Source organism: Chiloscyllium plagiosum, unplaced genomic scaffold, assembly GCF_037043375.1.
Source record: "Chiloscyllium plagiosum isolate Xiang-an unplaced genomic scaffold, Cpla_swu_hap1 HiC_scaffold_5, whole genome shotgun sequence".
Classification (NCBI taxonomy): Eukaryota; Metazoa; Chordata; class Chondrichthyes; order Orectolobiformes; family Hemiscylliidae; genus Chiloscyllium; species Chiloscyllium plagiosum.
The window spans coordinates 101,658,269-101,681,995 of NW_028270143.1; positions in this window are offsets into that span (position 1 = coordinate 101,658,269).

A 23,727-nucleotide genomic window follows, 5' to 3' on the forward strand; every position below is an offset into this window, starting at 1 on the left:
ACCAAATAAATCCCTAGACATCTTATTGGGATTGTATTATAGACCTCCTAATAGTCATAGGGAAATTGAGAAACAAATTTGTAAGGAGATCTCAGCTATCCATAAGAATAATAGGCTACGTATATGGAATGAGCTGCCAGAGGAAGTGTGGAGGCTAGTGCAATTGCAACATTTAAAAGGCATCTGGATGGGTATATGAATAGGAAGGGTTTGGAGGGATATGGGCTGGGTGCTGGCAGGTGGGACTAGATTGGGTTGGGATGTCTGGTTGGCATGGACGGGTTGGACTGAAGGGTCTGTTTCCATGGTGTACATCTCTATGACTCTATGAATACCAGCAGTAGGGTTGACCTGGATAGACCTTTTCCCACTCCTGGAAAGATTGTTGCCCAGGGGCTGGAACAGAGGAGTACCTCAGGGCCCTATAACTGGGCTCTGGGGCTCCAGAGGATGCCTGGGTTTAGGTCATGGAGATGGAGCCACTGTGTTTGGATTGGAGGTGAGCCTTTTGTTCAGATCATGGTCAGGGTCACTCTGCTGGGGCTGGGGTTAGGGCAGCTGTACTTGCGTTGGGAACATGGATATGGTCCTGAAATTGGATTGAAGGTAAGGACAGGGCCCTGGGCCAGGAGCAACACCAGGACACTGATTATTGTCCCTGATGCTGCTGTGACTCACCTTTAACTCACCAACATCTTACTCAGGTTTACTGCTTAAGTTGACATGTGCACAATGCCATGTTCTTCAGGATAACCATACCACTTTGCCAGTTGCCCACTGCTGTGTCCTTATAGTACAAGGTGCCTCCTTTTCCATTATTCAGTTTTAATTGAAGAAGACCCAGGATCACAATATGCCTTCCTTGTCTTGGAAGTACTTTGAGAGACCAACTCAGTGGAATCATAACTATCAGGACCAAGCAGCATACATACCCTGAAATCTAGAAAGAAGTTGCATTGTACAGGGCTGTTACAGGCACATAAGAACAAGGGAACATGAGTAGACAATTCAGCCCAATCAAGCCTGTTCACCTTGTGATTTCAATCAAGACTAATCAAACACTTCAATACCATTTAACCAATGCATCATCATACCCATGCACACCATTGATAATCTGAAATCCATCAATCTCTATCTTAAACAAATTCAAACACTGTCCTCTGTGGCAAAAACTTCCAACCATTTGTAAAACAAATTCTTCTCATCTTGTACCTACGTGACAGCTCATTATTTTTAAATTGGGGCCCTCAGGTCTAGAATTCCCAACCAGGGGAATCATCTCACTTGCATCTACGCTGTCTATTCCTTTAAGTATTTTGCAAATTTCAATCAGGTCACCTGTTATCCTTCTAAATTGTGATCGAGGATCTGAAATATCGAGTTCAGTGAGTGGACAAAAGTTAATTGGGAAAGCTAATTTCATTCCAGTGCATAGCACTTTAGCGGAGATGTTAATGCATGCAGATAAACTTCTTGACACTTGCTGGCGAGAAGGTCCACCTGCTTTCTCAGATCAGAGAACTTAATCATTAAAGTTCAACCTGATGGTGAGAATCTGGTACTTTCTGCCTCTCACAACTGGCATTGTTCTCTTTAACTCCAGGACTGGAGTTTCCCACCCATTTTCGTATATTATACTGAAGGCAGAAGCACATGCAACAGTGTGCTCTAACATCGGGAGAGATCACTTTTATTCATTTGGGGGTCTTTACAAGGCACACTACAAAAACCATTAAGCTGTTAGAAAATGTGGAAATGGCTAGTTTGATAAATGGATGGGTATGTAATTTCACAGGTAATCCAGAAACACCTTTAAATGAACTCTACCAAAATAGATACAAGAAATGGAGTTGGGGAAACAGACAGAGGAAACACCCCTCTCAAAACTTACGTAAGGTGGAGGAAGCAAGGATCTAGCACAGCTTTAGAGAATTACAGGTTTACTAGAAAGGAGCTCAGATATGGACTGAGGAGAGCCAGGAGGGGGCGTGAGAAAGGTTTGGCAGGAAGGATTAGGGAGGACCCAAAGGTATTTTACTCATACGTGAAGAATAAGAGAATAATCAGGGAGAAGGTAGGGCCACTCAGGAATAGCGAAGGTAACTTGTGAGTGGAGTCTGAGCTGATAGGGGAAGCCCAAAATGAGATTTTTGCCTTTGTTTTCATGAAGAAGAGGGACCTTGTTATGAATGAGAACTTAGAGGAACTGGGAAACAGGTTTGAACAGATCAGGATTGATGAAGTTGATGTGCTGGAAATTTTGGCAAACATTAAGATTGTTGAATCCCTAGGGCCAGACCAGATTTACCCCATGTTGTGAAAGAGGAGTTTGCTAAGCTGCTGGCGAAGATCTTTGCTTCCTCACTCTTCACAGGAGTCATACTAGAGGATTGGAGGGAGGTGAATGTTGTTCCTCTTTTAGAGTCATAGAGATGTACAGCATGGAAACAGATACTTCAGTCCAACCTGTGCACGCTGACCAGATATCCCAACCCAATCTAGTCCCGCCTGCCAGCACCCTGCCCATATCCCTCCAATCCCTTCCTCTTCATATACCCATCCAAATGCCTCTTAAATATTGCAATTGTACCAGCCTCTACCACATTCTCTGGCAGCTCATTCCATACACGTACCACCCTCTGCATGAAACAGTTGCCCCTTAGGTCTCTTTTATATCTTTCCCCTCTCACCCTAAAACTATGCCCTTGAGTTCTGGACTCCCCCACCCCAGGGAAAAGACTTTGTCTATTTATCCTATCCATGCCCCTCATAATTTTGTAAACCTCTATAAGGTCACCCCTCAGCCTCTGTCGCTCCAGGGAAAACAGCCCCTGCCTGTTCAGCCTCTCCCTATAGCTCAAATCCTCCAACCCTGGCAACATCCTTATAAATCTTTTCTGAACCCTTTCAAGTTTCACAACATCTTTCCAATAGGAAGGAGACCAGAATTGCATGCAATATTCCAACAGTGGCCTAACCAATGTCCTGTACAATCGTAACATGATCTCCCAACTCCTGTACTCAATACTCTGAACAATAAAGGAAAGCATACCAAACGCCTTCTTCACTATCCTATCTACCTGCGACTCCACTTTCAAGGAGCTATGAACCTGCATTCCAAGGTCTCTTTGTTCAGCAACACTCTCTAGGACCTTACCATTAAGTGTATAAGTCCTGCTAAGATTTGCTTTCCCAAAATGCAGCACCTCGCATTTATCTGAATTAATCTCCATCTACCACTTCTCAGCCCATTGGCCCATCTGGTCAAGATCCTGTTATAATCTGAGGTAACCCTCTTCGCTGTCCACTATACCTCCAATTTTGGTGTCATCTGCAAACTTACTAACTGTACCTCTTATGCTCGCATCCAAATCATTTATGTAAATGACAAAAAGTATAGGACCCAACACCGATCCTTGTGGCACTCCACTGGTCACAGGCCTCCAGTCTGAAAAACAACCCTCCACCACCACCCTCTGTCTTCTACCTTTGAGCCAGTTCTGTATCCAAATGGCTAGTTCTCCCTGTATTCCATGAGATCTAACCTTGCTAATCAGTCTCCCATGGGGAACCTTGTCGAACACCTTACTGAAATCCATATATATCACATCTACTGCTCTTCCCTCATCAATCTTCTTTGTTACTTCTTCAAAAAACTCAATCAAGTTTGTGAGACATGATTTCCCATGCACAAAGCCATGTTTACTATCCCTAATCATTCCTTGCCTTTCCAAATACATGTACATCCTGTCCCTCAGGATTCCCTCAAAAAGCTTGCCCGCCACTGAGGTTAGGCTCACCGGTCTATAGTTCCCTGACTTGTTTTTACCGCCCTTCTTAAACAGTGGCACTACGTTTGCCAACCTCCAGTCTTCCCGCACCTCACCTGTGACTATCGATGATACAAATATCTCAGCAAGAAGCCCAGCAATCACTTCTCTAGCTTCCCACAGAGTTCTCGGGCACACCTGATCAGGTTCTGGGGATTTATCCACCTTTAACCATTTCAAGACATCCAGCATTTCCTCCTCTGTAAACTGGACATTTCGCAAGATGTCACCATCTATTTCCCTACAATCTATATCTTCCATATGCTTTTCCACAGTAAACACTGATGCAAAATATTTATTTAGTATCTCCCCCATTTTTGTGGCTCCACACAAAGGCTGCCTTACTATCTTTGAGGGGCCCTTTTCTCTCCCTAGTTACCCTTTTGTCCTTAATATATTTGTAAAAACCCTTTGGATTATCCTTAATTCTATTTTCCAAAGCTATCTCACGTCCCCTTTTTGCCCTCCTGAATTCCCTCTTCAGTATACTCCTACTTCCTTCGTACGCTTCTAAGGATTCACTCGATCTATCCTGTCTATAACTGAAATATGGTTCCTTCTTTTTCTTAACCAAACCCTCAATTTCTGACAGGAATATACTTTCTCTGGATTCTTGTTATCTCATTTCTGAAGGCTTCCCATTTTCCAGCCGTCCCTTTACCAGCGAACATCTGCCTCCAATCAGCTTTTGAAAGTTCTTGCCTAATACCGTCAAAATTGTCCTTTCTCCAATTTAGAACTTCAAGTTTTAGATCTGGTCTATCCTTTTCCATCACTGTTTTAAAACAAATAGAATTATGGTCGCTGGCCCCAAAGTGCTCCGCCACTGACACCTCAGTTACCTGCCCTGCCTTATTTCCCAAGAGTAGGTCAAGTTTTGCACTTTCTCTCAAGTTTTGCAAGTAGGTACATCCACATACTGAATCAGAAAATTGTCTTGTACGCACTTAAGAAATTCCTTTCCATCTAAATCTTTAACATTATGGCAGTCTCAATCATTGTTTGGAAAGTTAAAATCCCCGACCATAACTACCCTAATATTCTTACAGATCGCTGAGATCTCCTTACAAGTTTGTTTTTCAATTTCCCTCTGACTATTAGGGGGTCTATAATACAATCTCAATAATGTGATCATCCCTTTCTTATTTCTCAGTTCCACCTAAATAACTTCCCTGGATGTATTTCCGGGAATATCCTCCCTCATCACAACTGTAATGCTATCCCTTATCAAAAATGCCAATCTCCCTCCTCTCTTGCCTCTCTTTCTATCCTTCCTGTAGCATTTGTATCCTGGAACATTAAGCTGCCAGACCTGCCCATCCCTGAGCCATGTTTCTGTAATTGCTATGATATCCCAGTCCCATGTTCCTAACCATGCCCTGAGTTCATCTGCCTTCCCTGTTAGGCCCCTTGCATTGAAATAAATGCAGTTTTATTTATTATTCCTACCTTGTCCCTGCCTGCGCTGATTGTTTGACTCACATCTGTTCTCAACTGCGTCAGTCTCAAATTGCTCTCTTACCTCACTATCTCTCTGGGTCCCACCCCACCTCCCCCCACCTTCCTAGTTTAAATCCGCCCAAGCAGCTCTAGCAAATTACCCTGCCAGTATATTAGTCCCCTTCCAATTTAGGTGCAAACCGTCCTTCTTGTACAGGTCACTTTTACCCCAAAAGAGATCCCAATGATCCAAAAATGTGAATCCTTCTCCCAGACACCAGCTCCTCAGCTATGCATTCATCTGCTCTATCCTCCGATTTCTGCCCTCACTAGCTCATTGCACTGGGAGTAATCCAGATATTACTACCCTTGAGGACCTTCTTTCTAAATTTCTGCTTAACTCTCTCTAATCTCCCTTCATAATCGCAACCTTTTCCCTTCCTATATCATTGGTTCCAATGTGGACAATGACCTCCTGCTGGCCCCTCTCCCCCGTGAGAACATTCTGCACCGTCTCTAAGACATCCTTGATCCTGGCACCAGGGAAACAACACACCATTCTGCTTTTTCTCTGCTGGCCACAGAAACATCTGTCTATACCTCGGACTACAGAATCCCCTAACACAATTGATCTCTTGGAGGCTGACGTACCCCTCGTTGCATTAGAGCCAGTCTCAATACCAGAAACGTAGCTGTTTGTGCTGCATTCCCCTGAGAATCCATCACCCCCTACATTTTCCAAAACAGCAAACCTGTTTGAAATGGGTATATTCACAAAAGACTCCTGCCCTAGCTGCCTACCTCTCTTACCCTTCCTGGAGTTCACCCTTCTATGTGACTGTATCTGAGACATTCCCCCCTTCCTATAACTGCCATCCATCACATACTGTTGCTGTTGCAAATTCCTCATCGCTTCTATCTGTCTCTCCAACTGATCCACTTGATCTGATAAGATTCGCATCCAACAGCATTTATGGCAGATATAATCTGCAGTAACCCTTAAACTTTCTTTAAACTCCCACATCTGACAAGAAGTACATATCACTGCAAAGGCCATTTTTGCTCCTTCACAATCTACAGATCCAGAAAATAACACCGTCTTATTCCTCTACAAACACTGCCCCAGGTTAAATTAATAGCTATGACTTATATTTTAAGATTATTCAAGAGACTTATCTCCAAAAACATATAATCAAGAAATAACCCACTGTACTCACAAATACAGCTTTTCTCTTGTACAGACTTTAAACAACAATTAACTTATCTGATTCTGTGTTGTGAACTTCACCCAAACAGGTTCCTCCAAATTTAGTTGTGAAATTCACTGTTTGTTAATTTTCCCAGATGCACTCCGATGTCCAGCGACACATGAATTCATAAACAGAAAAGGCAGTAACTGTGCAGGTTCTCTCTCTCTCTCTCCTGCATTGTCCTCACCATGTGCTTTTTTTGTCTGTTCTTCTCCCTTTTAAAACTGCTGTTGTTTTGACTTTTTTTTTCAAAGTTCCAAAACAATGCAACAGCATATAAAACAGTAATTGCTGCTCCTGGAATTCGAGGAAATCACCTCCAGCACCCAAAATACCTCAAAAAAATGAGCAGTTCTTACAGCCAGAAATTTTTCCTGTCCTCCATCTTGAATTACCCAGAATCCTGGCAAGAAGAGGAATAGGGAAATCCCTGGCAATTACAGACCAGCCAGTCTTACTTTTATGGTCAGCAAGGTTTTGGAAAGAATTCTGAGGGATAGGATATATGACTATTTGGAAAAGCATAGCATTATTAAAGGCAGTCAGCATGGCTTTGTGAGGGACAGGTCATGCCTCACAAATCTTATTGAGCACTTTGAGGAGGTGACGAGATAGGCCGATGAAGGTCAAGCAGTGGATGTGGCATATATGGACTTCAGCAAGGCATTTGCTAAAGTTCCCCATGGTAGGCTCATTCATAAAGTCAGGATACAGGGAGATTTGGCTGTCTGGATTCAGAATTGGTTGGCTGACAGAAGGCAGAGAGTGGTTATAGATGGAAGGTATTCTGCCTGGAGGTCAGTGGTGAGTGGTTTCTTGCAGGGCTCTGTTCTTAGGCCTCTGCTCTTTGTAGTTTTTAATAAATGACTTGGATGAGAAGGTTGAGGGATGGGTTAGTAAATTTGCCAATGACACAAAGGTTGGAGGTGCCGTTGATAGTATCGAGGGCTATTGCAGGCTGCAGTGCAACATAGACAGGATGTAGAGCTGGGCTGAGAAATGGTAGACAGTTCAACCTGGATAAATGCAAAATGATGCATTTTGGAAAGTCGAACTTGAATGCTGAATATAGGATTAAAGACAGGATTCTTGGCAGTGTGGAGGAACAGAGGGATCATGGTGTTCAAGTGCATAAATCCCTCAACGTTGCCACCCAAGTGGATAGAGTTTTAAGAAAGCATATGGTGTTTTGGCTTTCATTAACAGGGGATTGAGTTTAAGAGCCGCAAAGTTTTGCTGCAGCTCTACAAGACCCTGGTGAGACCAACTTGGAATATTGTGTCCAGTTCTGGTCACCCTATTATAGGAAAAATACGGATGCTTTGGAGAGGGTTTACCAGGATGCTGCCTGCACTGGAGGGCTTGTCTTACAAAGAGAGTTTGATAAGCTCGGACTTTTCTCTTTGGAGAGAAGGAGGAAGAGAGGTGACCTGATCAAGGTATACAAGGTAATGAAATGCATGAATAAAGTCAATAGTCAGAGACCTTTCCCCAGAGCAGGATTGACTGGCATGAGGTGTCATAGTTTTAAGATGTTAGGAGGAAGGTATAGAGGAGACGTCAGAGATAGGTTCTTTACACAGAGAGTTGTGAATGCATGAAATGAGTTGAGTTGCCAGCGGTTGTGGTGGAAGCAGAATCATTAGGGACATTTAAGCGACTGCTGGACATGCACATGGACAGCAATGAATAGAGGGGTGCATAGATTAGGTTATTTTATTTTTGATTCGGAATGATCCTCGGCAAAACATCATGGGCCGAAGGGCCTGTTCTCTGCTGTATTTTTCTATGTTCTAAAACACAGAATTTGTAACAATATAAATGGAGCAGAAACTCAACCAATCTATGCTCTATTCTAAATTGTACCTATGCTCTTCACCTCACTCAAATTCTGGTCTCCCTTCCCCTCACCCTACAAGCAATCTGGGAATTCCCAATAGATTATTTCCAGGTCAATAAGCAAGGCAATGCAAAATCAGGTTTCACTCTCAGCTCCCATATGTTAATATTCAGAAACATTGGCCTAGATACGGATATGGTCAGTGAATAAATAAACATCCCTGTAAAATTCCCTTATTCATGTTGCAACAGCGAGAATATCAGCAAGCAAACATGAAGTAGGGCAGTACCTGCAGGAGATGGACAAAGAAGGACAAACTGAATTGGGGTTGGATCAGAGAACAATGAAATTTTGTTGACTTTCCAATAATCCCAATTTGGGCAGTTAGAACTTCACTAAGATACGAGACCCTTCGTGAGTCATCATTAGAACAGGTTGCTGTGAAAATTGATTGAGCTTCAGTTTTAACTAGACAAATGGGGCAATAGCAGGGTTTTCCATGGCTACATTTAGATTCTGTACAAATTAAACACTAAATTATTAATGAGGATAAAATTACAACCCAGGCAGCAAAGATTCTTTTAGGAGCCAATGTTTTATAAGATCACAGGTATTTATCTCATCCCAGTGGTAATTGTGTAATGTTCAACCAGCAGGAGTTATACTTCCAACTGTGCCTTGCATTAGATTCAATGCATCGATGCTCCAGTGTGTGCTTGGGCAGATGTACAATGATTCCCTTCTGAGGCAACTGATGCCAGGAAGAATGTGGGCAGAGCTGCTACAAATGAATAGAGTCAAAAGCGAATTTCTGAAATTTGCAGGAGACGCTAGGCACTTTGTAAATGTTGCTTCAGTCTAGACAGGAGTTATAGGATCATAGAATCCCTGCAGTGTTGAAGAGGACCATCTGGTCCATCAAACCCACATCAAGCCTCCAAAAAGCATCCACTCCCCGAATCGATCCATGTAACCCTGCACTTCCCATGGCTAATCCACCCAGCCTGTACATCCCTGGACACTATGGACAATTTAGCACGGCCAACCCACCCAACCTACATATTTTTGGTCTATAAACTACAGTTACACTACAAAGTGTGTTAAATTCAGGATTATTGCCTCTTAGAGGTGGTTTCAAAGCTTTGTCTTTACAGTGTTCAGAAGTCAGAAGTCCAAAAAACAGCTAAATCTGAAGACTGATGAGAAATTGGTTGAAGGGCATTAATTGGGTTTAGGTTAGGCTAATGAGTAAGTACTGAGCAATGTGTCACACAGACTTCGACTGAGGCCTCCTGTTTCTATTTTTTGATAATAATTCAAGCTTTCAATGCAAACAACACCAATTAGAAGGGACCAACTTAGTGAGACTGATAACAGCTAAGGACCTGAAAATTGAGCCAATGAAACTTGGAAGTGGAAAGCATGCAATTGAAGTGACAGTTCAAATTCAGATAAAACAGGGGAAAAAAAAGCAGGTAACATTCTCTATAGGGCTAGATCTCTGAATTTTTTTTAAAAATGTAGTTTGAAGAGAGAAACCTGATTGAGCACTCTCTCCAGATGAGGGTTGTACAATTTGAAAATCAACTCGCTTCTGAACTGATGTTGTTCAAACAGCTCCATTGTGTTCGTACACTCAGCAGTTCACAGGCCAGTTCCCTCTGGAGTTGTAATTAACAAAAGAAATGGAAATGTCAGACGGTGCTGCCAAATCTATAGTGTCTAAATCGAGAATGCCATATCAAAAATGTACTGTGCTTCAGCCTGATCATACCATAGCTTTAGTTACTGATGCATAAATCAAATATTCAAGCCACATGGCAGTCCACTGAAAAGCCGCAAGAGTGATCCCTAGTGCCAGAGGATGGAATTGTGATAAAACACTGAAGAAATATAAGCAGACCGTGAAGAAAGCTTGTATATAAGCTAACAAACATACAGAGAAGGTGAATCTGTCTTGAAGCTGTTTCCAATCACATATTTCTTCAAATTAATGTGGGACTTTCTTCCTGGTATAAAGAACACCACTTGCAACAGTTTCTGTGGAAAAGTGCAAAATTGCTTTTACATCATTCAAGAGACAGTTAAGATATTTTAAAGAATTCAGATGGTTTCACTGGCATTCCGGCAGTGCAGCATGGTGGCTCAGTGGTTAGCACTGCTGCTTCACAGTGCCACAGACGTCAGTATGATTCCACTCTCGGACGACTGTGTAGAGATTGCGCATTCCCCCTGTGTCTGCATGGGTTTCCTTTGGGTGCTCCGGTTTCCTCCCACAGTCCAAGGTGTGAAGGTTAGGTAGATTGGCCATGCTAAATTTCCCATTGTGTCCTGGTATATTGACCAGGGGAAATGCAGGGATAGAGTACATGGATGGGATGCTCTTTGGAGGGTTGGTGTGATCTAGATGGACTGAATGGCCTGCTTCCATGCTTTAAGGAATCTATTTTATGATTCCTTACCTGTATCTTTTGACTCCAAACTTACATTGCCACCTTTATATCAGCATGTATCTGACACTGATTTGCATTAATGTGCCTCTGGTGGTGTGATTAAATCATTGCATTTTACAGCCTAGAAGGAGACCATTCAACCCATCAGAGTTTCCCCTCACCCTGTCTTTTTCCTGTGCTGCTCAATACCTTTTCAGATTTATTTTATATCCCTTTGAAAACTTATCAGAGACTGCATCCATGCCTGTTTCCATTTCCCATCCAATGCAAATACCTCCATGTAAAATAACTCTTCTAACATCCTCTTCAGTTCTTTGGGTTAAGATCTTAGGTTTATGCCTCTCATTACTAAATTGCCTATTGGTTAGAATCGTCTGACCTGATCAATACCGTACTTAATTCTGAATCAGCTGAATTTCCCAGTTGGAACAAACTAACAGTGCACATTCAACACCATACTTTCACTTACCTACAGACTTCTTATAACTGATTGGACTGGGAAAGCCATTTTAACATAGTGCCCTTTACAGGGGACCTGGGAGCTATGTGAACAGAATTAAAATGGTCCATCTCCAGTCAATTGGATTAAAAACAATTACTGAGAAGAACTGGTGAGTTGCCTTTTGAGGAAAGGTTAGACAGGCTAAACTTGTATCCTTTGGAGTTTAGAACTGTAAGAGGTGACTTGTCTGAATCACATAAGATCCTGAGAGGCTTGACAAGGTGAAGATGGAAAGATATTTCTTCTTGCAACAAAACTGAGACCAGGGATAACTGTTTAAAAGTAAGTGATGCCAATTTAAGAGGGGTGAGGAGAATGTTTGTTTCTGTCAAAGATAATGAATCTTTGGAACATTCTTACTCAAAAGGTGATGGAAGCCGAGTCTTTGAATACTTTAAGGCATGCACGAATGGATTTTTGATAAGTAAGGGAGTGAGAGGTTTTCAGGATAACCCAGAGGGAAAGAACAGGAAACAGCCAGCAATGCTTGGATATGAATGTACTGGTTATACTGGAGCTTAGTTTTGAGATGTACAAGATGTATCAGATCACCTGGGTAAGGGGGAATGCGGAGATGAGGTTGCAATTAGATCGGCCATGATCTTATTAAATGGTAGAGCAGTTGCAAGGGAACAAACAACACAATTTTGCTTCCAACTAATTATGTTAATGTGTTTACATGTAAGCCAGTGCTAAATCATGATCCGAAAGCAAATTGAGAAGAGGGTCAGTCAGAGAGAATGCTTAAAAAAAAGACAGAAACACATGAGTAATTTATTTTTAATATTTTAAAATCTCTCTCTATTCATGTCTATTTGTAAATACCACAGCACCATACTCTTCCACATGTTTCAATGCTGACTCTCAGAGAAATAGCAGTGTAGTCCAGAGCAGCAATCAGAAAGCAAAATTACTTCATTTCTGTTCTGAGTTGTACATGCACGTTGTACATGCACAATTCTACAAGCTAGACTTTGTTGCTAATATATTCTTTTCTGTTTATATTCACTCATACCCCTCACAAAGAAGTGTGAATTGTTGGCTGGTCCAGCATTTATTGCCTGTTTTTATTGCTGAGTGTTAATGGCCTCACCATAATTTTTTAGGTTAAATTTCTGTAAACTCACATCTTAACCATTGGTTATTGCACATTTTCCAATATGTATAACATAGCAGTACAAATTATATAAATACAACTTAACAAATAATCACAGTTGTAACAATTATTTAAGGTTCACGTAGATAAACCAACCAATTTCCAATACTTAAAACCTTATATCCATGGTACTTCAGTAAAATTTAAATGAGGCCGTAAACGGTCTAATGATGCATTTACTTTCCTCCATTTAATAGATGCCAGATTTTGTAATCGTAAGTTGGGTATTTAAACTTTGCTGGTGCATGATGATTCATCGTGAAGTAATGTAAATGATGTTTTTCTTCACTGCCACTGTGGCTTCCTGGCATAGCTGTTAGTAACACTTGCTACTATTGCAATCTTTGAATGGAATCTGTTAGTTAAAAGTTTTCAATTGCAACATTTTTGAGGACATAAATTAAGTGCTTCAACTGAAATAAACCAAGATGCCTTCTCCCTCATTGCGCTAATGAAAACCATATCCAGAAGTAAAACAGTGCCACATGTGACAGAACCTTTCCAGCAAAGTCTGCATCAAAGCAGAGCAACTGGAAACATGGTGAAGATTTGTGTCCTGAATATGGTGTGTGCATGGGCAATTGGCATAGGAAGTAGGAGCCAAAGAGCTATAGGTCTCTAAATAGTCAGAGACTGGACGTACCCTGAAAGATGGGTGTTAAGTCTCCTTGGAGATCCCGATGTATTGGCTGCGTGCTAACTGCCTGGGACTACCTGCCCCTGAGCCCTCAGAAACGTCTCCAACTCTGAGTTAGAAGCAGAGACCTCAGAGGTTTCCAAAGCACTTACCAATGATAATTAGCCAGGAAAGGTAAGAGGGACTTAAATCTGATCTAACTCTTGATTCACACTGACTCCAATCACTCACATTGAGTCAATCAAATATGTGGCCTCATCAACCCTCACATCTGCAACAGATACCTGACACCACAACCAATCCCTCAACATTGACACTGATCAATACACCTCCACAGACCCATGACTGACAAAATCTCCTCCCACTGCAACTCCCCCAAATACTGCAACTTCCCCCAAATATACACACACACACACACACACACACAAAATGCCTCTTCCCATGGACACCTGGTCATTGACACCCCTCCTGGATACCTCTTCCTGCCTTCCCCTCTCCCCTAAATATGGAATCATTGCTCTCTCCCAAACCAGTCCGGAAAAATTGACAACCTCCCCATCCATGGGACATCCAAATGGCCCTTCCTGACACCTGACCCAACCTATGATCTCACTTGTCACAGCCACCTCAGCACCTAGTACTTTATCCCTTTATCCAGCTGCCACCTTAGCTCCTTGACCTTTTCCCTGACACTCACTTCCTGAACTGTTTACTTGGCATCCTATCTCTTACCCAACCACTGCCATCCTTTCTTCTGACACCACTTATGTTGCATCCTGACCTGGAACATTAACTCCTCGTCCAAACTGACACCCTACCCCAGCATCCGCCTGGCGCCCTGCCCTCTTACTCAGCTGCTATCAGACTTCCTCCCTACTCTCTTGCCAACTATGGAGGTAGAAAGGATAGGTGTTTTGGCTTTCACCACTGATCTTGTACTGGCCAGTTTTTTTATGATGAGCCATCCGGTACAGGCCAGACTCAGGTTTGCCCTTAAAAATTGCTGACTGTTGTCAGTGGGATTCCAATTGGTCAGACCTGAGCTATTCATAATTGACAAATCTATGCTGATGTAAACTAGAAACTGACCTGGTGAATACTCAGCTGTCATTGGCTCAGAATAGAGTTCACACAGCTGATGTAGACCAATTTCATCCTCTTTTTTTTCTCATATTTGCGTTGAATGTCTGAACTTTCAGGTCTTATCAATGCACAAAACCCATGAAAATGTTGGAAAGATCAATGGATCAACTTCTATTTAAAAACTACTGAAGTAATTAACTTTTTAAATGCAGCTTGACTCACTGTACTTTTCTTTTTACCTTGGATCCTGCACCTTGTGTTTTTACATCCCACTTCTGGTCTTCAGCACTTAATCAAGGTTGACGTGTCAGTTGGGCACTGATGGAGTTCAAGGCATTTACTGTGAATTAATTGTTCAAACAAGTCTTTTTTTGCCACTTCAGATGAATTATTTAATTATATGTAATACCAATTATCACAGCACTGTCTTGAAGAGAGCTCTATCTGAAATGCATCCCTGAGCTACTTCTATCAAGATAAATTAAGAGGTTGTTGATCTCACTGCTGTGTATAAGACCTTGTGGAAAAGGTGCCTGCTTCATTTGTCTCCAAAATGCTAGTACCTACACTTCATAAGCAGTTCACTGGCTGAAAAGCACTTTCACACATGTTGAATGAATGGACAACACTAGCTAAATATAAACTCTTTGTTCTTTTTCCATTCAGTAGAAGGAGCAACAATCACCCCAGAATAAGCAATAGAGAAACCTTTTCCATTGAAGTAAGGAACTGAATTTCATGGCTTCTGCACCAGTATAATGTGGATGTGGACAGCAATATTCAAAAAGTGCAGCACATAGCCTTACCAGCACCTTAACTTCATCCCCTCCCCACCCCACGCCCCCACCCCTGGACCTGTCTCTCATTTTATGTTGTGAGTGCGGTGGATCGGTACAGTGATTGTGTAAGACGGTCTGTCTGTCATTAATTTGATGAAGGACTTGCCACAACACGGCACGGTGGCACAGTGGTTAGCACTGCTGCCTCACAGCGCCAGAGACCCGGGTTCAGTTCCCGCCTCAGGCGACTGACTGTGTGGAGTTTGCACATTCTCCCCGTGTCTGCGTGGGTTTCCTCCGGGTGCTCCGGTTTCCTCCCACAGTTCCAAAGATGTGCAGGTCAGGTGAATTGGCCATGCTAAATTGTCTGTAGTGTTAGGTAAGGGGTAAATGTAGGGGTATGGGTGGTTTGCGCTTCGGCGGGTCGGTGTGGACTTGTTGGGCCGAAGGGCCTGTTTCCACACTGTAAAGTAATCTAATCTAAAAAAAAAACACACACACACACACACACACCAACCTTCTATTTTCCTATTAACCCTACCCACTGAGCTCTCAAACCAGAACCCCATGCCCCAATCACCACACACATCAGCTTGTTAGGACCAACCATTCCTGGCCCACTGACAGCCAGACTTAACCAAAATCTAACCTCTTAACCCTCTGTTCTTCGGGCACTGGCTATTGTCCCAGTCATAGCCACTTCTCAGAGTAGGCACTGTTGGAACTCTCAGGTTGGTGGTCATTCACAAGGTGGAACTATCTCCCAGATTGGGCATAAGTCTCACTATTAACTAATTATCACCCTGCTGAGTTTAACATTGCTGCAAACTCTCTGGGTTCCCATCAACCCTTTAGGCTGAAGAGTGTCGGAGAATGGTGGCTACAGGGAATTTGGCTCCAGTAATGGGTTTCTGATACAGAGACTGGATCTAATATAACAAGAGGTATGTCAAGTTTCAAGCGATCAATTGTGACAGGGGGCTCTCTAATCAGAGGCACAAACAGATGATTCTGTGGCTGACAATGAGAAATCAGAACAGTGTGTTGCCTCTCTGGAGCAAAGATCAAGAATACCTCGGCGGGTGCAGCAGGAAGTCAGAGGGGGACCTAGAGAATTAGTGAGGAAAGTGATCAGTCTAAGACTGGAACAGATGGAGTCAGTCAAACAGACAAGACAGGCAAGAACAAAGTAGAGAATGCGGTAGGACTGATATTGGAGATGGGCATCTCGTTGAACAGAATCCTGTGGGACAGGATTTACATGCATTTGCAAAGGATATTCAACATGACTTTGTGCTTGGGAAATCATGTCTTATGAACTTGAGTTTTTTTGAAGAAGTAACAAAGAGGATTGATGAGGGCAGAGTAGTGGATGTGATCTATTTGAACTTCAGCAAGGTGTTTGACAAGATTTCTCATGGGAAACTAGTTAGCGAGGTTAGATCACATGGAATACAGGGAGTACTAGCCATTTGGATACACAACTGGCTCATGGTAGAGGGTTGCTTTTCAGACTGGAGGCCTATGACCAGTGGTGTTGGGTCCATTGCTTTTTGTCATTTATGTCATTGATTTGGATTGAACATAGAGGTAGAGTTAGTACATTTGCAGTTGGCACCAAAGTTGGAGAAGTAGTGAAGAAGGTTACCTCAGATTACAACAGGATCTTGATCAGATGGGCCAATGGCCGAGGAGTGGCAGATGGACTTTAATTCAAATAGATGTGAGGCATTGCATTTTGGAAAGGCAAATCAGGGCAGGACATATACATTTAATGGTAATGTTCTGGGGAATGTTGCTGTACAAAGAGACCTTGCAATGCAAATTCATATTTCCTCGAAAGTGGAGTCACAGGTAGATAGGATAGTGAAGAAGGCTTTCCTTTATTGGTCAGAGTATTGAGTATAGGAGTTGGAAGGTCATGTTGAGGCTGTACAGGACATTGGTTAGGCCACTTTTGGAGTACTGCTTGCAATTCTGTTCTCCCTGTTCTAGGAAGGATTAGATTAGATTAGATTAGATTAGATTAGGTTACTTACAGTGTGGAAACAGGCCCTTCAGCCCAACAAGTCCACACCGATCCGCCGAAGTACAACCCACCCATTCCCCTACATTTGCCCCTTTTACCTAACACTACGGGCAATTTAGCATGGCCAATTCACCTGACCTGCACATCTTTGGACTGTGGGAGGAAACCGGAGCACCTGGAGGAAACCCACGCAGACACAGGGAGAATGTGCAAACTCCACACAGTCAGTCGCCTGAGTCGGGAATTGAACCCGGGTCTCTGGCGCTGTGAGGCAGCAGTGCTAACCACTGTGCCACCGTGCCGCCCACGGATGTTGTAAAACTTGAAAGGGTTCAGAAAAGATTTACAAGGATGTTGCCAGGGTTGCAGGATTTGAGCTATAGGGAGAGGCTGAACAGACTGGGGCTGTTTGCCCTGAAGCGTCGGAGGCTGAGGAGTGACCTTTTAGAGGTTTAAAAATCATGAGGCGTGTGGATAGGGTAAGTAGACAAGGTCTTTTCCCTGGTGTGGGGGAGTCCAAAACTGGAGGACATAGGTTTAAGCTGAGAGGAAAGATTTAAAAGGGCCTAAGGGGCAACCTTTTCACATCAAGGGTGGTGTATGTGTGGAATGAGCTGCCAGAGGAAGTGGTGGAAACTGGTACAGCTACAAGATTTAAAATGCATCCGGATGGATCTATGAATAGGAAGGGTTTAGAGGAATATGGGTGAAATGCAGGCAAATAGGACTAGATTTATTTAAGATATCTGGTCAGCATGGGCAAGTTAGACCAAAAGGTCTGTTTCCATGCAATATATCTCTATGACACTATGACTCCAAGTTATTGGACAATTTTCATATTTTTCTCAAGATCTTTATCAAAACAAATACTCATCAAAGTCCTGATGCCTATTTGTTAGATATGAATCTCAAATTCAAATGAATCTCAAAATAAATATTTTAGTTCTCCTTTTTGCAGAGATTAAAAATAATTAGTTTCCATTTCACCTCAACAGGTTTACAGATATTTGTAATTGATTTCAATAAAAGTTTGTTGTTAAAAGGCTGGCTTAATGGCAACCAAAATCTAGCATTCTTACCTGGTGCGGCCGACCCGTAACTCAGACCGACATCAATGTGGTTGACTGGTGACTGCCCTCTGGGCAATAAGGGATGGACAATAAATTTTGGTCTCACCATCAATGCCAACATCTCATGAATGTTTCTTTTCAGAAAACTTCTAAAACGAATAGTGCAGGATACAATTGATAGTCACATGTGAAAAGGTAGGTTAATTACATACAAGCAGAATGGATTTCTAAAGGATAAGCCATGTTTCACCAACTTGTTGGAATTTATGAAAAAGTAACATTCGATGAGGATATTGCTGTCAATGTGGTGTCCATGCAGAAGCAATTCAATCAGTAGCAATGCGAATGCAAAGTTGGTTGAGTGGTAGGAAACAAGAAGTAAAGTTAATGGACACTTTTTGGTTTGGATGAAAATTTGCAGTAGCATTGGGCCTTTGTTTATTTTGATGATATTATTCACTGAGATCTTGGTATACTTGGGACAATTTCAAATTTGGCAGTGAATGCAAAACTTGAAGGCTTTGTAAACTTTGAGTAGACGGAATAGAACTCCAAATAGACATAGCCATGTTGGTGGAGTAGACAGGTAAATGGCAGATGAAGTTCAATGCAGAAAAGTGAGAGCTGATACATTTTGGTCAGAAGAACATGGACAGGCAATACAAAATAAGGGGTAAAATTCTAAAGTAGTGCAAGGATCGAGGGAACTGGGTGTTCCTATATACCAATCATTATAGTTAGAGGACAAGTGGAGGAAATAGTTAATAAAGTGCGCAGTATCTTGCGGTGGGGTGGGGTGGGGCTGGTAGTAGTGAGCTCTTATGGTACAGTGATAGTGTCCCAACCCCAGTGTCAGAAGATCCGGATTCAACTTTCAACTACTCCAGAGGTGAATACTAACATCTTTGATTGGTTTGATTGTTAGATTTGTTTTTACAGTATCCTGGGCTTTATTAAAAGAGCCATACAATCCAAGAGCAAGGGGGTGATGCTGAACCTGTTAGACCTCAGTTGCAATATTGTGAACAGTGCTGGGTGCCACACTATAGGATGTATGTGATTGTATTGGAAGGAGTGCAGTAGAAGTTTATAAGAATGGTTCCAGGGATGGGAAAGTTGAGCTATTAGGATAGATTGAAGAGGTTGGGACTGGTTTCCTTGAAGAGAAGCAGGCTAAGAGGAGACCTGGGAAATGTGTTCATAATCATGAGGGAGATGGATCAAGCAGATAGGGAGAAAATGTTCCCAATTGTGAAAGGATCAGGAATGAGAAGGCATCGATTTAAAGCCATTGGCAGAAAAAGCAAACATGCGGTGAGAAAGAACTTTTTCAGACATTTATTATTTGGGTCTGGAATATACTAGCTGAAAGTGTGGTGGAGACATTTTGACTGAGACATTCAGGAGGACATTGGATGATTAACTTGATAGAAGCAATGTGCAAGGGTCTGGGACAAAACCAGGAAAATTACACTAAATAAGATGCTCATTTGGAGAGCTTGTGCAGCCACAATGGGCCAAATGGCCTCCTTCTACACTGTAATGATTCAGTGACTCTGTGATGTTGACTTGGGAGGGGATGCTACCATTAGTCACCTTTTCACTTTTAGTAAGAATCGTATTAATGAAATTATATGTGGAACTGACGAGAAACTCTATTCCTGCAGATCTGAAAGAAAAGAATTAAAATCATGACAGTCTAATTCCAACATGTACTAACTGGTTCTTAGAGTTTATACTTTTTATTATTTGCTCATGGGACATGGTCATTGCTGACTGGGTTAGCATTAATTGCTTATCTCTGTATGCCTTTGAGGTGGGGAGCTGCCTTCTTGAACTGTTATAGTCTATGTGCTTTAACTAGACCCACAATGCCATTAAAGAGGAAATTCAGATTTTTGACAAAATGACAGTGAAGAAATTACAATATATTTCCAAGTCAGGATGGCGAATAGCTTGGAGGGGAACTTGAAGCTGATGGTGTTTCCATGTATCGGCTGCCATTGTCCTTCAAGATGGTAGTGGTCATAGGTTTGGAAGATGCTCTCTAAGCACATTTGGAAAAATTCACTTTTGTTTTTCTTCACTGCTTTATCTCTCAGTCTTAATTAAACTCTATTTTCATACTTCTGTAGTTAATTTGACTCCCAGTCTCCCTACTGCTTTAACTGTTGCTCATTTGTTTCCTCCAATCTATCCTTGAACTTCTTTAACTGTTGTATAGGATGTTAGCATCATGATAAAGCCAGCATTTATTCATCCCTAATTTCCTTTCTGGATCATTAGGAGTCAATTAAATTGCTTTGCACCTAATTTCCAACATAGACTCATTTCCTTCTCTAAAGAAGATTAATGATTCCTAAAAGGGTCTTTACAACAACCAATACACAGTGACATTAGACCAGCAGCTATTCCAGATTTTATGAAATTCAAATTTCACTGCCTCCCAATGTGAGATTCGAATCCACATGCCCAGAACATTAATAAAAACTGAACAAACTACAGATGCTGTAAATCAGAAACAAAAACAGAAGTTGCTGGAAATTCTCAGTGGGTCTTGCAGCATCTGTGAAGAGAAATCAAAGTTAACATTTTGTATCTGGTAGCTACCATCAGTTCTGAGGAAGAGTCCCCTTCACAGATGCTGCCAGACCTGCTGAGCTTTTCCAGCAACTTCTGTTTTTGTCCCCAGAACATTAGTCTTGTGCTCTAGATAATGAATCCAGTGACATTACCACTACCTTTTTTAATGGGTTAGAATGATAGGACATTGCATTCATGTCCATGGGTCCTGCTGAACTCTCCAAGCCATTGCTAAACTGCACTGGTATAACACAATCAAGTTGTTTGTAACATAACGATGACCTGAAAATTTCTAAAACTGGCAAGATTTGGAGGTGCTGGTGTTGGACTGGGGTGTACAAAGTTAAAAATTCCGCAACATCAGGTTATCGTCCAACAGGTTTTATTTGGAAGCACTAGCTTTCGGAGCACTGCTGCTTCCAAAAATTGACAAGAAATAGTCACAAAGTTCTCTATACTGGCATTGCCTCTGAACTGTTTCTCATAATACTTTCTACCAGAGGAACTGAAGCTTGAGTTCATTGAGTTACTCAGAACTATATTCAGCAGAAGAAATTCTACATAAAACAGACTGCAGTTGGTAACATGAGTTTGTACCTACAACTTCCAGAATTTTATTGACTGAAGCAGGACTGATTTTTGTGTGACTTTTAACTTTGTACAACCCAGTCCGGCACCTCCAAATCTTGTCAGTTTTGGAAATTTTCAGCTCATCATTAGGTTACAAACAATTTGTTTGTGTTATATACTGTGCAGTTTAGCAATGGCTTGGAGAGTTCAGCAGGACAAATGGGCATGAATGCAATGTCCTACCTTTCTGTGCAGCATGTTAGCATACACGATTTTCAAGCTATGTCCTTTTCTAGTTCGTATGTTGTGGAAGATTTGTGAGGACCAAGGCCCTCAGAATTTTATAACACAAAGCATTAAACCCAGCATTTCTTTTTGCCAATGCTGGTAAAGTGAAAGCATACAAAAGCAAAACGTTTGAAAGCGGGAAATCTGAATTAAAGACAAATGTCCTCAGCTCCTCTGCAACCATCTGTTCAACTGCAAAAGGAAATGTGACAAGTTAACACTGTACTCTCTTCATCAGTATTTTGAAGAAGAAAGGCAAATTAAAATCAGGAGTTTATTTATTATGAAAATGTAGTAGGTCAGATATTTCGGAAAATAATTATTAGGATTAAAATTGGGATATGTGCACTTTTTTGTTTTGCCTTCTGCATAGGGATCTGATTGTCTCTCAAATAATTCTACATCAGTGACAATATATTTTAACACAAAAATGTTATTTATAGATCATCTATTTACATTAATGGATCTACACAAGGTCAAAGTGTTTTATCTATCAGATCTCTCTTCAGATGCTCTTTTAGTCATGTGATCTTACACCCTCAATGGATCATCACCTCTTGGCACTTCAGCTGTTAATCCATCAATGCATATCCCTCAGGGCTTTGCTCCATCATATATATTTTTTTCGTCATCCTTATCACCAACACTCACACCACACCGCAAGTCGCAAAAGGTACAGGGCAAGTGTCTGAAGCCGTTTTCTCCATGATTTCATTCAATTTTATTTCTGAAGTCTGTTACACTCTCGCTTTTCTCAGCTTGATTTTGTATTTCTTGAGTATTTGCAGAGCTACAGCAAGAGTCCTCTCTGTCATATGCCCATGTCTGCATTGGTTTTCTTTCCAAAGATGCTAAAGCCCTCTGATTAGTCCATGTAAATTCTTGTGATATTTCCACCAATTATGATATCGGCTGCTTTATCTTCTCAAAGGCCATTCCTTCCTGTTCTCAGTCTGAGATCCATGGTCTTTCCTTGGCTAAAGAATTGACAATGCTCTTGCTCAGTAGGGAGACTGACATACCTTGTTTGAATTTCTCTTTGGGCGACTTTATGTTTTTTCATTCTGTCATGCTCTTCCATAGTTATATGAGGTTTTAATTTCCTAGACGATGAGAGACAATGCGTTCACAGTCTTCTACACATCAACTATTCTGCTGGAGATTACCCATTCTGTAATGCTAATCTATAACTCAACAGAGCCAAATTAATGTCATTAGTTTTCTTCATGGATTCTTTCATTGTCTGAACTCCTCTTTTTGTTTGACTGTTAGCTTGTGGGTAATGAGGTGAATTAGTTATGAGAAAGAACCTATATTCTTTGGCAAATTATCTTAATTGCTCTTTGTGAACTATGGCCTATTATTACACACAACCATGTCAGGAATACCATAAGTTGAATGCATTAATCTTAATGATTTTATCACCATGTCTGCTGCAATGCTATGTATATGATTTATCTCAATCCACTTTGAATAATAGTCAATAATAATGAGAAATATTCTCCTTTTAAACTTGAATGAGTTGATTTCTAACCTTTCCCAAGTCTTAATGGAAATGATGCCACCAGTGAATGGTCTTTTTGTTCCTGCCTGTTGATAGTGAATATTTGACAGTTGGATAGAATTTCTTCAATTGAATAAGTAATTCCTGATCACCATAGAATCATAGAAAAGTTACAGAACAAAAAGAATCAATTACATCCATGGTATCTGTGTCAGCTGAATAAACGACCTGCACTTCTTATTCCCATTTTGTAGCATCATTGGCCAGGGACAATTGGGCTCTTGCTCAACATTTTGATATTCTGAGATAACTTTGAGGATGCTTTTGGAGAATATCAATTCTGAGTGTTTTACATTTTATCAACTTTTAATTAAAAATTAAGAAATCATCGAAAACCATGCGATGTTTTTATTGGTTAAAGCATCGGATCAAGATAATATCGTTGTCCTTATTTTATATATTTATGTACCCCTTATTTTATATATTTATGTTCCTTCTACCCAAATGCATCACCTCACTCTTCTCGACAATGAGCTTTATCTGCTACCTATCTGCCAACTCCACCAAACTGACTATATCAACTCCTGAAGCTCTACACTGTTCGCTTCACAGTTTATAATGTGTCATATGTTCATATCATCTGAAAATTTGAATTTGTCCTCTGCACACCAATTAATATAATTTAGGAAGTACATTTCAGGAAAAGCAAGGGT